Genomic DNA, 13,938 nt, shown 5'->3' on the forward strand with positions numbered 1-13,938 from the left:
CGGTAGAACAAGACCCCGAGTTTAACAGGAAGGATCCAAATGTACAAGTTGCTTGCTTAATGGTGGGACTCTACTTCAGGGTAAGGGGCCTCCCAGGGGTTACCGGGCATGCATTCTTGGCCCTGTACTGTCCGGGTCACCAGCCCACAGAAACACCACCTGTGCTAGGCCATTTCCACGTCAGGAGACTAAGGACTAAGGTGGGAGGAGTGGCTGATCCCAGGATCAAGGGCAGGGAAACGATCCATATGCTCAGGAACAAACAAACTCAGACTTCAAAGACTGGGCACATGAGGATGTCTGTGTTGCTGCTGGTAGGTTTTCTCAGTGCCCGCCTATCCAGGCTCTCAGGGCATGAACTCTTCAAGGGAGTCCAAACTCCTGCAGGAGCACCCAGGAGTTAAGCATCCGTGGAGCTGGCTCGATGTTGAAAGGGGAGAGGAGATAACAGGAACTCGCCGGAACCACAGAGCTCCAGGCATCTTCAAGGGCCCCCCTGTGGAAGGGGAATGGAGTCTCACTCATCACAACAGGCCTACTCAGTGGGGCTGCTAGTGGGGGACACAGACTGCTGGCCTCCCAAAGAACCATCCAGCTCTCACAGGCCTACAACAGTTAGATGAAGCCCAGTCCACCTTGCACTGACCCCAAGCTCCTTTACTGACTTGCCTCTCTCACCCTGTCCACTCCCCTCTCTCTCTGTGGCTTCCTCTGTGGCTCCTGGGACCCCTGTTCCTAGGCTGAGCAGAACGGTAGGAAGTGAAGCAAGTCTGGGTTTATGCCTAAGCTCTCCCACCTCTGTCTGTGTGGCCTCAGGCAAATCACTGAGAACCTCTCTGAGCCTCCATTGGCTCACAAATTAAATGAGGAATAGCAAGTGCCTATCTTGCAATGTTCAGAGGATTAAAAAAGAGTGTGTGTACGAACAGACCTGGTGCTGGGTATGCCCTCCATAAATACTCTCAGGAGTATTGTCCTAAGAGGACATCTTCCCGCAGCAAACACATCTGGGGGCTCTACTCCCTAAACATAATGCCTGAAGAAACCTTTCTCTTAAGCCCTGGCTGAGTTTTCATCAGATAAGGGGCACAGGAAAGGCCACTGCTTTCTCTAACTAGAAGAGAACCTTTGAGTGGGGGAACCTTGCCTTGCACCTGCTGATAACCCCACACCCACCATCTAGCCCTGTCTCCCACTCCCCTGGATGCACACATTCATTCCTAGTCTGGGAAGAGGTCCCAGCCTTTCAGGTCCCCAGGACCACAGTGTCCTCAGAAGTGAGGGCCACACACATGCACTGTGATTGCTTTTTCTCTGAGCCAGTTCTGTGTGACATCTTAGGACAGAAGAATTTTGTCGAGGATGGTTATTTGTCATGGCAAATATACCAGCAATCTTTCTGAAGTGACTGGAAAGCACCATTGATTCAGCTCTGGGCAAATGCTGTCATTTGTCTTGTGCTTCGACTCTTCCCTTTTGGCCATATGCTCAGGCTGGTGTGGAAGGGGCAGTGGGTTTTATTTGTGGACCCTCACAACTGGTGTATAGCATCTCTGTGGCAGGCCCCAACAGAGTTGGGGGGCTGGCCAGGATGGAGGGGTCCTGTGGAGCCCCTCAAAGGGAGCAGCTCAATGGAAGCAGTGTGGAAGCTGCCAGATGGTGCCTTCCAGGCCCCTCTGGTGACAAGTGAAAGTGGCTGCAACCATAAGTCCTCCTCTGGATGTGTCTAGAGCAGACTTAGACCAAGACCAGGAGCAGCCCCATTTGGAACCTGTCTGATGTTTTAGTCACCTACACCAGATGTGTGGACAGGACTGCCCAGGTCCAGGAAACAACCAAAAACCACTTTTAAAACATAATCTTTGGGGCTCACTGAGTTAAGCGTCTGACTCTTGGTTTCAGCTCGGGTCATGATCCCCTAGTTCATGAGTTTGAGCCCTGCGTTGGGCTCCGTGATAATAGCTCAGAGCTTGGAACCTGCTTCAGATTCTGCCTCCCTCTCTCTCTCTGCCCCTCCCCTGTTTATATGCTCTCTCTCTCTCAAAATAAATAAATAAAATTTTTAAAAAATGTAATCTTACAAAAAGAAATCGAACGAATGAACATCATGGTATTTCAATACATGGGGTATTATTCAGCATTACAGAGGAACTAGCTCTCACAGCCCCGAGAAACCACAGTAATTAAACTCAGTGAAAGAAAAGCCAGATACAAAGAGCCCGTGTGGCATGACTGCACTCGTGAGAGCTGAAACAAGCAGAACTCATCTGGAGTGATCAACAGTGGCCCAGCAGGGGCAGGCTAATGGCAAAGGGCTGCATGAAGACCTTTGGGAAGTATCCCAATTGGGTGCTGGTTACATGGTATATGCTATATTGAAATCACTACCTGTGCCCTGGAAGCATGAGGATTTTACTGTGAGTGAATTATACCTTAAGAAAGCTGATTGTTTTTTTAAAAGTAAGAACAATAAGGACATAAAAATATGTGCCATTAAACAGAACAGTAAGCCATCAGTTCTTAGGAGACATGCAGACTCTGAGAACACAGCTTTAATCATTTTGAACTCTTCCCCATTGGATGTGCCTGTCCACATGTGGGCCATAACGTGTGCAGCACATCACACGTGTGCGATGATGGAGCGCACTGCCTCAGAAGCGGCTTCTCTCTTGCTCTGTGCCTAACTGCACATGGATGTTGTATGATGGCACTGTTAGGTTTTGCTGCAGAAGATGAATAGAACAGAAGGCCTAATTGCCTTCATCTCCAGCATCTGTCTGAGGCTCAGGGCCACCAGAGAGCCCGGAGTGCAAAGGCCAAGTATGGCCACCTCCTTAGCGAAAGGCCCGCTTATCTCTCTGGGCTCAGACTTCAAAGAGAGGCGTGGAGGGTAGAGCGGATGGGGGTGCTATGGGGGTGGAGACACAGGGGAGCCGCATGCCCTTGGCCTGCCTTCTGCACACCCTCAGCTCACCTTTCCTTTCAGACATCCGTCTGGGAGGCCCCCCTGCCCCGCCTCCGCCACCCAAGTGGGAGCCGTCTCAATTACCCACAATAACCATCCTCAGAGAGCAGCAGGCTGTCTGAGGGCCCCTCGGGGGCAAATAATAATAGCAACAATTTTTAGATCCTTCTTGCCTCATTGCTTGCCACGGCTTTGTAGCTAATTTAGGATCTATTGATCCCAGTGCCAATAAGTGGTTTATCTCCTTCAACTTCCTTTACTTAAAGGATATCTTCAGCGTCAAATTAATGTCTTTTACTTGGCCGACAGGGCTTGGGATTCTCGTAGTGTGTCTTCCAGTAATTGTTTATTATGTTCTCATTTTGGTTGTGCTGTTAGGTAAAATTTCATGTTTCAGATACATCTGTGCATCAAGCCTCACTTCCATAACACAGTGAACAGTTTTAAGGTGCCAATGCTCTGCTCTCTAGTGGATCTTGACACACGAAGAATGGCCAGATTTGGGGGTGATGGGATGGGCTGAAAGTGTTGCTTTCCAAATATCTCTGAGCTGGTGAGAGCAAAGAAACAAGGACTATGAGCTGCGAGAAACCTGGCACAGTAGCCCCTTGGCAGAAAATAAGAAAGAGATCTTGATTTTGTCAGAATGCAGTTCAGGAAGTAGCTCATTTGTCTGTTGCTTGGAGAAGAGGACAGAGCAGTGACCTGGAGGGAATGCCCTGCAATGTTCAGTGGCCCCAGTGGGGCACATACCTCCTCAAGCCTCAGTCCATGCCCATCCTCTTTCCTCTCCCTTTCCATGTATTCCTGGCTAACCACTGGCCATTCTTCCTTGCCTGGGTCTGGGCAGGCTTTCCAACTCCCTGCATCCACCATATTGTGAGACAGTACCAGGGCAGGGACTGTGACAATTTGTTTGTTCAGCCTGGTCCAGAGTAGGTATCTAATTAATATTGTATGCATGGATGGATGGCTGGAAAGGATAGCTGGACAGATGGGTGGATGGATCAATGGAAGGACAGATTAGACAAATAGAAGGATGGATGGCATGCATATTGAAGGGCTGGAGAGTGGCTGGTACTATGTCTCAACAAAATTTCATGTTTATATGTTTATATAAAAGCCCTAGAAAAACTTGGTTATGTAATTTAAGGCAACACATTCGAGTTACAGTAACCTTCCTGATTTCACCCTAAAAATGCCTTCTGTCGATTTGGGGAAGGCAATAAAACAGGGACTCTTTTTGAAGCTTCACCTGGCTTTATCACTTCTACAAGATCCTTTCAGCTTTGAGGTATTAAATGAAATAGAAATGAAACTGTGAGCACATATCTTTACAGCAGGAGCTCCGGATAAGGATAATTGCTCTCCCTCTGAACTTTCCAGATGTGTATTTTCTGGCCATGTTATTTTCATGAGGCAGCCATCAAGACTGCAGTAGCATGCAAGTGCCATGTTCTGTTCCAAATGCAGGGGAGAGCTTCCCTCCTCTTTTGGGCTCTAGCCCCAGCTCTCGCTGCACAAATGCAGAAGCACCTGCTTAATAAGGTAATTAGTATTCTAAGAAGCCCGGGCCTAGTCTGACAAACAATAATAATAATTTTGGTGTTTAGGGAGTGTTCTTAGGCCATGGCTGTCTACAGCACTTCATAAACAATTACCATCAGCACTGGTTTCTACGTAGGAAAATGAAAACTGACAGGAAAGGGTAAGTCAAATAGAAAGATCTGATGAACAGATCTGGTGAACAGAAATGTCCAAAATGCTGATTTTCCTTGCTCTGTGCTGCCTTTCCCGATTCTGCTGCTGAAGAGTGAAGGCTCCCCACAGAATCTGGAATAGTTTGATGCACTTATTTGTATTAGTAGTGATGCTTCAAAGAAAAAGCTAGAATTATCAAAAATAAATGTCATGTGCTGTTTTTATTTGTGCAAGAATGTCTGTTTCCTGAGTATTATTTCAGTTAAAACTTAAACCTTGGGGACTTTCATTTTCAACCTTCAACTCAAATCAGCAGAGCCTTTATCAGCAGAGCCCCCTGAGGGTTCACCTGCAGACAGATCTCCTGTGCAGGGCAGGGGGTTGGTGGGCTGTGTGTGGCTTTGCCAGCAGAGCAGGTAGACTTCCTTGGGCCTTTGTACCCAGCTGTCCCTCTCCATTGCCTCCCCGTGCCTGCCCCAAAATTCTGGGAACACGGAGGTAGCTCCTCCTGCTCCCCCTTGAGAACCCAACAACCCTGTGTTCTGTTAACTCTTTTACAGTATAGCTATCAGATGAACATCTTCTGACCAAAGCCCCCAGTGGCCTGTCACCCAGGCTAGGCCACTGCAGGCTGACCTGAGAGGCAAAAGGTGGAGCCCTAGACTTGTCCCAGGGGTGAATTCTAGTGGATGGAGCCTGGTGGCCCCTGAGCACAGTGCCTCCAACAGACAAGGAAAGATCTTTGACCTTAGAAAAAATTGTTTTGTATACCCACACATGCATGCATACGTATGTATGTATACATATATATACAATATATGATGTGTATATGTTTTCAATCAAAATCACATTGTTGAGAGAATATATGGACATTGGTGATGCTGGTGAAGGTCAATTTCCCTGTCATGGCCCTGAAACCTTCACCTCGGAGCTCTAAGTGCAGATTTCTCAGGGCAGTGGTCAGGAACAGAGACTGGCCCTTTAAAACCCTCATGCGCTGTGATTTAAAGCTCTAAGACACCCCGCTGCACTGCATTGCAGGGACTTCTTTCAACCTTCCTTCTCTGTCCCTCTGAGATTCTGCTTTTGAGCTTTGGGAGGCAGGGAGGCACCTGTCAGTCTTGGCAAGACATTAGCACCTCTGCCCCTTTGCTTGTGCTGTCCCTGACCCCTGGCTGCACTTTCCTGGGCAGGGCAGCCCAGTAGTCAGGCCCTGTGTGGCAGCGTTGCCTGCCCAGCCAGAGTGGCTAAGAACAAGACAGGCCATTTAATTTGCAGGCCCGTGCAAAATAGAAATGGGGCGGGGGGGGGGGGGCAGTCTCCTTTAAAAATCACTAAGAACTTCAAGATGGCAAGCTCAGGGCCCTTCCTATGGGCTGGTGTGACAGCAAGGTCCTCATTCCCTGTTGCAATGGGATGGACGGTCCCAGGATGTCTTGTAGGCCTTCCAGTGAGACTGACTTGACTCAAACAGAAGTGAAAGACAATGAGTTCACCTCTTCACAATGTAGCATTAATTAGCATGATCCAACTGGGATGGGGGATGGGGGGGGGTTGCTTCCTGAGAGCCATAAGTCACATCAAATGGAAATGTTTTCAGCTGCTCTTATAATGACCTCCACAGGCTCCTGGAGGGTGAGTGAATCTGTCTCTGTTGGTGGCAAGTGGAGGCCTTTCCAGGGGGAGTCTGGGGAGCAAAGGAATCCTGTGGATGAGTGGGGAGGAGGCCACCAGCAGCCTTCCCCCGGGCATTCTTCTGCGGGAGGGGAGAGTGTGGGAGGCCGGGGAGAAGAGGGTAGTGTTGGGTGGGCAGGGAGTGGGGAGCCACCTCCCCAGAACACAGGCAGCTGCCAGTGCCTTGCCTCTCCACAAAGTGCTTGTGCTGAGGACCAGGGTGGGCTGGCCACAGACCTCACCATCTCTGTCTCCTGTCCCCCATCCTGCGGTGTGGGTCACAAGGACAACACTGTGCCCGGGGGGCCCGTGGGACCTCTGTCCCCAGTCACTGCAACCAGATGAGGATGAGGGCAAACAGTCAGCCAGCACCGCCTTCTGAGAATTCTCTGGCAAGTGAGCATGCTGTAGAGGTGGAAGGGGCCAGGAACAAGAGGGACCCATGCTCTACATGCTTTGAAAGGTAACTCAGAAGCCCTCATTTCTACAAAGTCTTCCCCAGCCCAACTGCCTCCACCCCTTCCCACAGATTCAGGGCAGACAGTGCCTGAGGTGTGGCTCTGGGGCTTATACCACCTTCCCAGAGAGAAGCAGCCTTTAAGGGAAAGGCAGCATCTTCATAGGTCCAGGGCAGTCAGATGGAGCTGGGGGGAGGGGGATGGCAACTAGATCAAGAAGGTAAAGCCACCGAGACTCAACTGTCTGCTGTATCTGGTAGTGACTCTCTGTATTCCAAAGGTGATGACTAAAATGGAGCACAGCCTCCCTCCTGCCATAGTGCTTGCCGGACCCCTGGAGGCCATTGTGATGACAGGTGTCCACTGTAGCAGAGCTAGCCCCCTGAGAGCAAAGGTCATCCCAAAAGCAAACTGCTGTAGGGAAGGAAAACTTTTACCTTCTTCCTTTCTCAGTTCTTTGGCTGGTCTGATAAGTAGACTGATGGAAGACAGATTAATCGGGGGGAAACCATTTAATTTTGTACCTATAAGAGTGCATAAAAATATAGGACTCGAGTGACCAAAGCAAGCAGCTTTGTACCTTTTAGACAGAGAAATGGTAAATTAGTGAGGAATTGACAAGACAAGGAAGTCTGGGCTTGGGGTGGTAAAGGAGTGAAGCAGTACAGGGTTTGTATACACAGCCTTCTCAGCTCTGAATTCCCAACTCTGGCAATGAGGATGTATCTACCTCCAGGTGCAAGGGCACCTTTCACATGGGAGATTTATGTCCTGCTTTGAGGGGGACAGAAGAGGGTCAGAGTGTCCTTCTTGCACCAGCTGTTTCTTGAGTAACTTAAAATATGCCATATGCGAAAGTGGCATATTTAGTGGTGGCCTGCCCTGAACCCCATTATAGCCAGCATGAAGCTAGACCCGAAGGTGTGGCCCTTAGAAATGCAAGAAGTGGGCTGAAGTTTTGTGTCATTGTGTGTGTTGTATCTGTGTCCCAGGCAGGTGAAAATGCAATGGGGCAGGGACCTTTCTGTCTCTCACCATCCCCAGGGTCTCTATACACAGTAGCAGCTTGTGGTCACTGTTGAATAAACCATGAATGAATGAATGAATGAATGAATGAAAGCAAAGGAATCCCAGTGTCAAGCACACAGTCCTGGGCAGGGTGAGGCTAAAGACAGCATTCATTACTTGGGAGAGGGTCAGAATTTAAGGAGGGAGAGACCCAGAAGAAGCCCTTTCCTGGGTCTGCCAAGGGGACTCATCAAACACAGCCTGAGTACAAAGTCACTGGGAGGTCACAGGACCCACATTTCTCATGTTTTCATGTGCGCACAGAGCACCCAGGGAGCTAGCTGAAAAGCAGATTCTGATGCTGCAGGGCTGCAAGGGGTCTGAGATTCAACACTGCAGCCGGGTGGTGCTACAGCTGCCCCAGAGATCCCACCTGGGCAGCAAGGTTGGATGGACACTGCTCTTAGTGGCTTCCTGCCTGCTGATTTTACTTTATTTCCACCTTACCTGAATATCCAGGCAAACCTCAGACTTGGAGGCGGGCCCAGTCCACACGTGGCTGTGTGAAGGGAAACTGCTCCCACTCACTGGTGTCCGAAGCTCGGCAGTCACAGGCAAAGGGATGAGCTAGCAGTGGCCTGAGGACCATGGACAACCTCTTCCCCCTGTGATGCTGAAGGCTTTCACACCTCACACGGACTGCCAGTTGTCCAATCCCCAAGGCAGGCTAGTACCCATGACCCTGACACACAAACACGCAGAATCCTTCTGCTATGCATGCGGCCTTATCAATGGGTGGGAATACCACAGAGAGCTTCTGAGAGTGCAAGGTGGGGTGTCATCTCCTGAGGAGACTGCTACTGCTGTCAGACGAGCAGCAGACTGGGTTCCACCAGCAGGGTCCCCACCTGGAGCCACCAGGCCCTGAGCGCTAACAAGTCACAGAACCTTCCTGAGCCCCTGCTCTTGGAACACGGGAGCCCTGTTATCTAATGATGCTTGTAGGAAGCTGTGTAGGAGACAGCGTTTGAGACTGTCAAATGCTATTAAGGAAGATGGCATTATTGTTCTTTCTAAGCCACTCATGCAGATGGCAGTAACTCCCAACCATCCCCACAGTAACTCAGAGCTAAGAAAGTCAAGCCCCCTCCCACAGCCTGAGATGCTGTCACACAGTGGTCACTGTGACCTCTGTTTCTTTAGAACACTGTCACTTTTTACTTTTGTGGTGTTGCCAAACCCACTCAGGACTGTCACACTTGGGGTCTCCTGGATTCCTCACAACAATGACTCAGTTGGAAAGGGGGCTGAAATACTCCATTTTTATAGAGAATGTGTGCTGCTCCCTGAGGGGGTCATACCAAGCAGGACAAGAAAGCAAAACCTCCTAAGGATGGCCCCTAAGGGAGCCCACAGTCCTGCAAACCTTGTCATTCCCTTAGAATAAAAAAAAATTTGCCTACATCGTGGGTACCCTGGAACATGTTTACTTACATACAGCAGGGCAGTGGTGAGCAGTGGGGGCAGGCTGTGGGGACAGACTGTGTAGATTCAAATCCTGGCTCTGCCTGACCGCTGCACAGCCTTGAGCAAGTTACACAGCCTCTCTGTGCCTTGGCTTCTGTGTGAGCAAATGGAGTTGTAGAAGTTCCCACCAGCTCAGCAGTGGTGAGGATTAGGTGGTTATACAGGCTGAGGTGCCCACCCGGCCTAGTGTCTGGGAGGTACTCAGTACTCTAGAAGTGCTGGCAAGGAGGATGGTGGATCCTGTATGCCGACACCAGTAAATGAGGTTGAGGAGATGGGTGCACCTGGCCTCAGGGAGTGAGTGAGCACAGGCTGTGCTGCTGGAGAGGCCCGAGGCAGTGGGTTGGCACAGTCTGGCATGTGGAGTCCCTGCACCCTATGCCCAGGTGGGGACCCGGTGCCAGGGTCTTGGGCTGTGTGGGCCTGTGAGTCCCTCCCAGGGAGGCCACAGCTCTGCCATTCCCCGTAGCCTCTCTGTGCACATGGTCCTACTTCACGCACAGCTAAATGCATGGGCCTCACTTCCTGGCTTCTCTGGAACACCTGTCATGAGCAATTTATATCCAAACAAGCAAGACTCTTCTTCACCTCTCAAGTTAACTGCATTTAGAGGTGAAGCCGTGTGCTGGAATGTGGTGTCTCTTCTTTACTTTCTATCTTGAAATAATTTCCACCTTACAGAAAAGTTGCAAATGTTCATTATTGTTTTTGCCAGATGTGGTGTCTGTTGGCCCCTGGTTTCCTTCCCTGTGGGCAAAGAAGGATGTGCTTCCCCATCTGCAGGAACCCTGGCTTTCTCTTGAGTTCCAGAAAGTCTCCTTGAGCAAAGGAAGTGATCCAACAGTCTCCAGCCTGGCACTTATCTATCCAGAGAAAAGAAGGCACCTGAGAATGGGGTCTCCACCCCTCCTCGAGGCCTAGACCAGGGCTTTTTCTCATGAACAAGTCCTTGTCCACATGACAGCAAGGGATGGACCAATAGAACTCAGGCTGCCTTGACACTGTGACAGCCACGTCTCTCCCTTGCTCAGATATTTCTCACAAGCTCAACTCATGTGTACAGCTGCCAGAGGCTGCCTCCTTTTGGAGGCCCTCCAGGTTCTACAATGTGTTCACAGTTGTGACATCTCCCACCTGTGTTCGTTCCAACTCAGGAAGAACTTCACATGCCTCCCATGTACCCAGGAGCCAAACGGAGACCTGGGTCAACCTTGGTGCTCTGTTTCCTTAGTCCTGGCCCCTCCAGGCCCTCCTCTCCACCCTCTGACCCCCTAAGGTCAGGCCACCATCAGCATCTTTCAGGCTTCCTCCCTCCTGCCTTGTCCTGTCTAAGCCAGTGGTTTTCAGATTACTGATCATGTCCCAGTGATGGTTTTCCTGATCGCTGTCTTGGGCTACAACCACTGCCATTTTTCTGTTGGAATAAAAATAGTAGGATGTAGTAGATCACAGTCCATTGTGTTCGGTAAGTATAAATATTGCTTCACGTGCTTTGGGGCGTGTGTGTGTGTGTGTGTGTGTGTGTGTGTGTTGGGTGGCATTACGACATACACTTCTTGCCAGAGTTGGCCTCTTCTGTCATTGCAATGGCAAGTTGGTCCCGCCACTCTCTCATTGCATCGCACAGCCTTTGTGTGAGACCCATGGCAACCTGATGATGTCATCTGACCTCATGCTCAGCCCTCTGGTCCAGCCGTGGCTTCGCCTCCAGCCATTTGGGCCCCCTACTTCCACTTCCTAGGAGACCTTTTTCCCACCTCTTTCCATGCGAACTTTTACCTACTCTTTAGGACCTACATGAGACTCTGCCTGCCCTGATCTCTTCAAAAATGGATCAGGTGCCTCTGAGGGTGCAAGCCAGCTGCCCCTCCAAAGCTTCTTCTCAGTCAGTGGTCTTCATGGGTGGCTTCAATCAGCAGCTGAAATGGCCATGGTGAGAGTGTTTATTTTACTAAAATAGTCAAACACTGCAAATCAGACACCTTCCCTGCACACCACAGGATGCCCTGAGCATCTTGGACCTCTAGACCCCAACGTGTGGGTGACCATCTGGCCCCTTAACTCTCCAGTCACCTGGAGAGCAGGAGGTGGGCCTCATTCTGTGAGCCCCCCAGCTCTAGCCCAGGACTGGAGAGACTTTGTAGTTTTGAACAACATCCCAGAGTTGATATATCTCAGCTCCATCCAACCCTCCTGGTTAATAAACCACAAGCTTCTTAAGGGCCACACCTCTGAGAGCCATCCTGAGTCTTCTGGTTTTGTGTTAAGCACCAAGCTCTCCCAGGAGCACTGTGAAGCAGGGTCCCAACTGCTGTTCCCAGAGCATCCTTCCAGCCCAGGTCTCCAGAGGTTAGCCTGCTTGGTGTTAGCCAAAGTCTTGCCATAAAGTGAGGATGTTATAGGGAAACCATGTGCCAGAAATGCCGAGGCTGGAGCTAAGGTCGTGGTCACAGCAGGGGAGGCTAAGTTCAAGTTTGGGAATACACAGGCCTCCCTTCCTCCCCAAATGAAGTAGGCATTCATCTTATGCCTGTTTTATGGATAAGGGAACTGAGGCACTGAGAGGCTACATAACTTGCCAAGATGTGATTCAGCCCTTGCTCTTAATCACTACCCTTTTTTTCCTATTTGGTTAACAGCAGGTCTGGGACTGCAGGCTGAGGTCACAGAATGGAAAGGAAACAAACAGGCCAGTAATCCTAGCCACACTCGCCTCTGCATGTGGGCCCATAGTTCCAGCCTGTTCTCACTGACCCTTGAGTTAGAGCTTGTGCTGGGGTGGTGAGAGTTAAGCCAGAGCAGTGCCTGGGGAGGGGTCAGAGGTCCACAGTAATCAGCTGTTGTTTCCATTGTAGTGTTGTTGTTCTAGGAGGATATGGTGCTGAGGAAGGAACAGTAGACTCCGTGGAAGGCAGGAGAAGCAGTGAACAAGGGCTGGGTGGGCAGAGCTTTCCTGAAAAGGGCTCACCTGGCCATGGGTCTCCATGCTATCATGAAAGTGGCCACAGGCACTAGGAAACAAAATCGTGGCCATGAGACTGGGTGGTGGCTGGATTCACCTGTGGGAAGAGATGTTTTGGGGACACCTCCATTTCTCCATCACTGTTGGAGCTATAGGGGCTCAGCTGCTTCCACTGTCACCTCTGACGGCTGGCGGGCAAGGGTGCTGCCCTGATCAGGGCACTGGGGGTCCCCAAAGTAAAAACCAGGAGGTCACTTCTGGAAACAGCTTGGGCCCCACCTGCTCCCAGGCCAGGCCAGCTCCCACGTGCAGAGCATCAAGGGAAGTCAGACCTTGGAAATGGAACCCTAACCAGAGGGCTGCCCTTGCCTTCCTCCCCCCACCCCGTTACCTTCTTTGAGAACTGATAATCGTGGCATAAATGCATCCAACACGACAGACTTTGTTTTGCCTTGTGTATTTGTTTTTCTTTTCTGTCTTCTTGGGTTGGCCTGGGAACATCTTTAACGAGCCTTTCAATAAATGCTCTAGGTTGACACTCCAGTGCACCCAGCCCAGCCCTTCTCAGTATTTACAGGGAAGCCCTCCCAGGCTCAGCTATAATTGGAAGTCAATTACATTAGAAACCCTTAGTATTGTTCTTGGAAGGCCTCCAGGGCTGCAGCTCTTCTGGGAAGAGCCGCTGCCCCGTCTGTAGACCCAGTGCAAACCCATCTCTGCTACCCACCATCCTGAAGCAAAGGCTGGGCTGCCACCATCATGAAGCTGGGGTGGCAGGTAGGGAGTTTGTTCCTAAGATCTGGTTGGGACTTTGTACCTTACCCTCCCCACCTGGCAGGACTGCAGGTGGGGCCTCCCTCTGCCTCCCTCCCTGCCTGTCCCAGCTTGCTCCATTGCTAGAAGGAAAACACCCAGAAGTTCACTGCTGGGGTGGCTGGGTGCTTTAATCTTGCCTCAGTTCATTTAGTGTGTCTCAAAAGTAAATGTGGCACTGAATTGCAAGACAGCAAGCGTGGTAGAAAGAGAGAAGAGGCAGCTTTTGTATCTCTTCAAGAGATTCTGGAAACCTAAGCCTTCCCCAAAGCCTCCCTACCAATGTTATTCACAAGTGAAGACACCTCAAGGTAAGCAGGGACAAGATGCTGGAAAGAGCCAAGCCCCCCAGGGCCCTGCCCCATTCCCCTTACTGACACAGTAGTAGCCAGTGGGCCCCTGTCTCTGGAATCACCCTTGGGACATCCTTCTCAGCCTGTTCTCAGAGTAATCAGATGCTTCTTCCCAAAGTGAAATGTCTTTATTGCCTTTTTTCCTGGTCACAAAGTTCACATCATTCTGACACTAGGAAATGTGTGGAAAGGGAGCATTCCCCATAACCCACCACAGTCCATAGTCATTCCCACCCTATTTCACTCCTGCCAAAAAAAAAATCTTTATTGAAAATTTAGTGAATATCACTCCAGACCTACTTCTGTGTATCACGTCCCATGTCTTTGTATAGTCAGGCTCCCAGGTAAGACTGCTTTCAGTTAGAAACACAGGCCTCCCAGTCTGAAAATGGAAAAGTGAAAAACAATACCTCCTCCTTCAAAGCAGTGCATTAATTTAGCAGTTGGTGAAAGCATCTAAACACCTGGGCTGTAGCC

At 50.2% G+C, this 13,938-nt stretch overlaps 1 protein-coding gene across 3 annotated transcripts in view; it reads left to right on the top strand.

Annotated features, from left to right (window-relative positions):
• The window catches only part of EDAR (ectodysplasin A receptor), an 89,217-nt gene that overhangs the window by 44,133 nt on the left and 31,146 nt on the right, over positions 1-13,938 (top strand). The gene's annotated exons all lie outside the window — the stretch shown is intronic.

This window comes from Felis catus, chromosome A3, assembly GCF_018350175.1.
Source record: "Felis catus isolate Fca126 chromosome A3, F.catus_Fca126_mat1.0, whole genome shotgun sequence".
Taxonomy (NCBI): Eukaryota; Metazoa; Chordata; class Mammalia; order Carnivora; family Felidae; genus Felis; species Felis catus.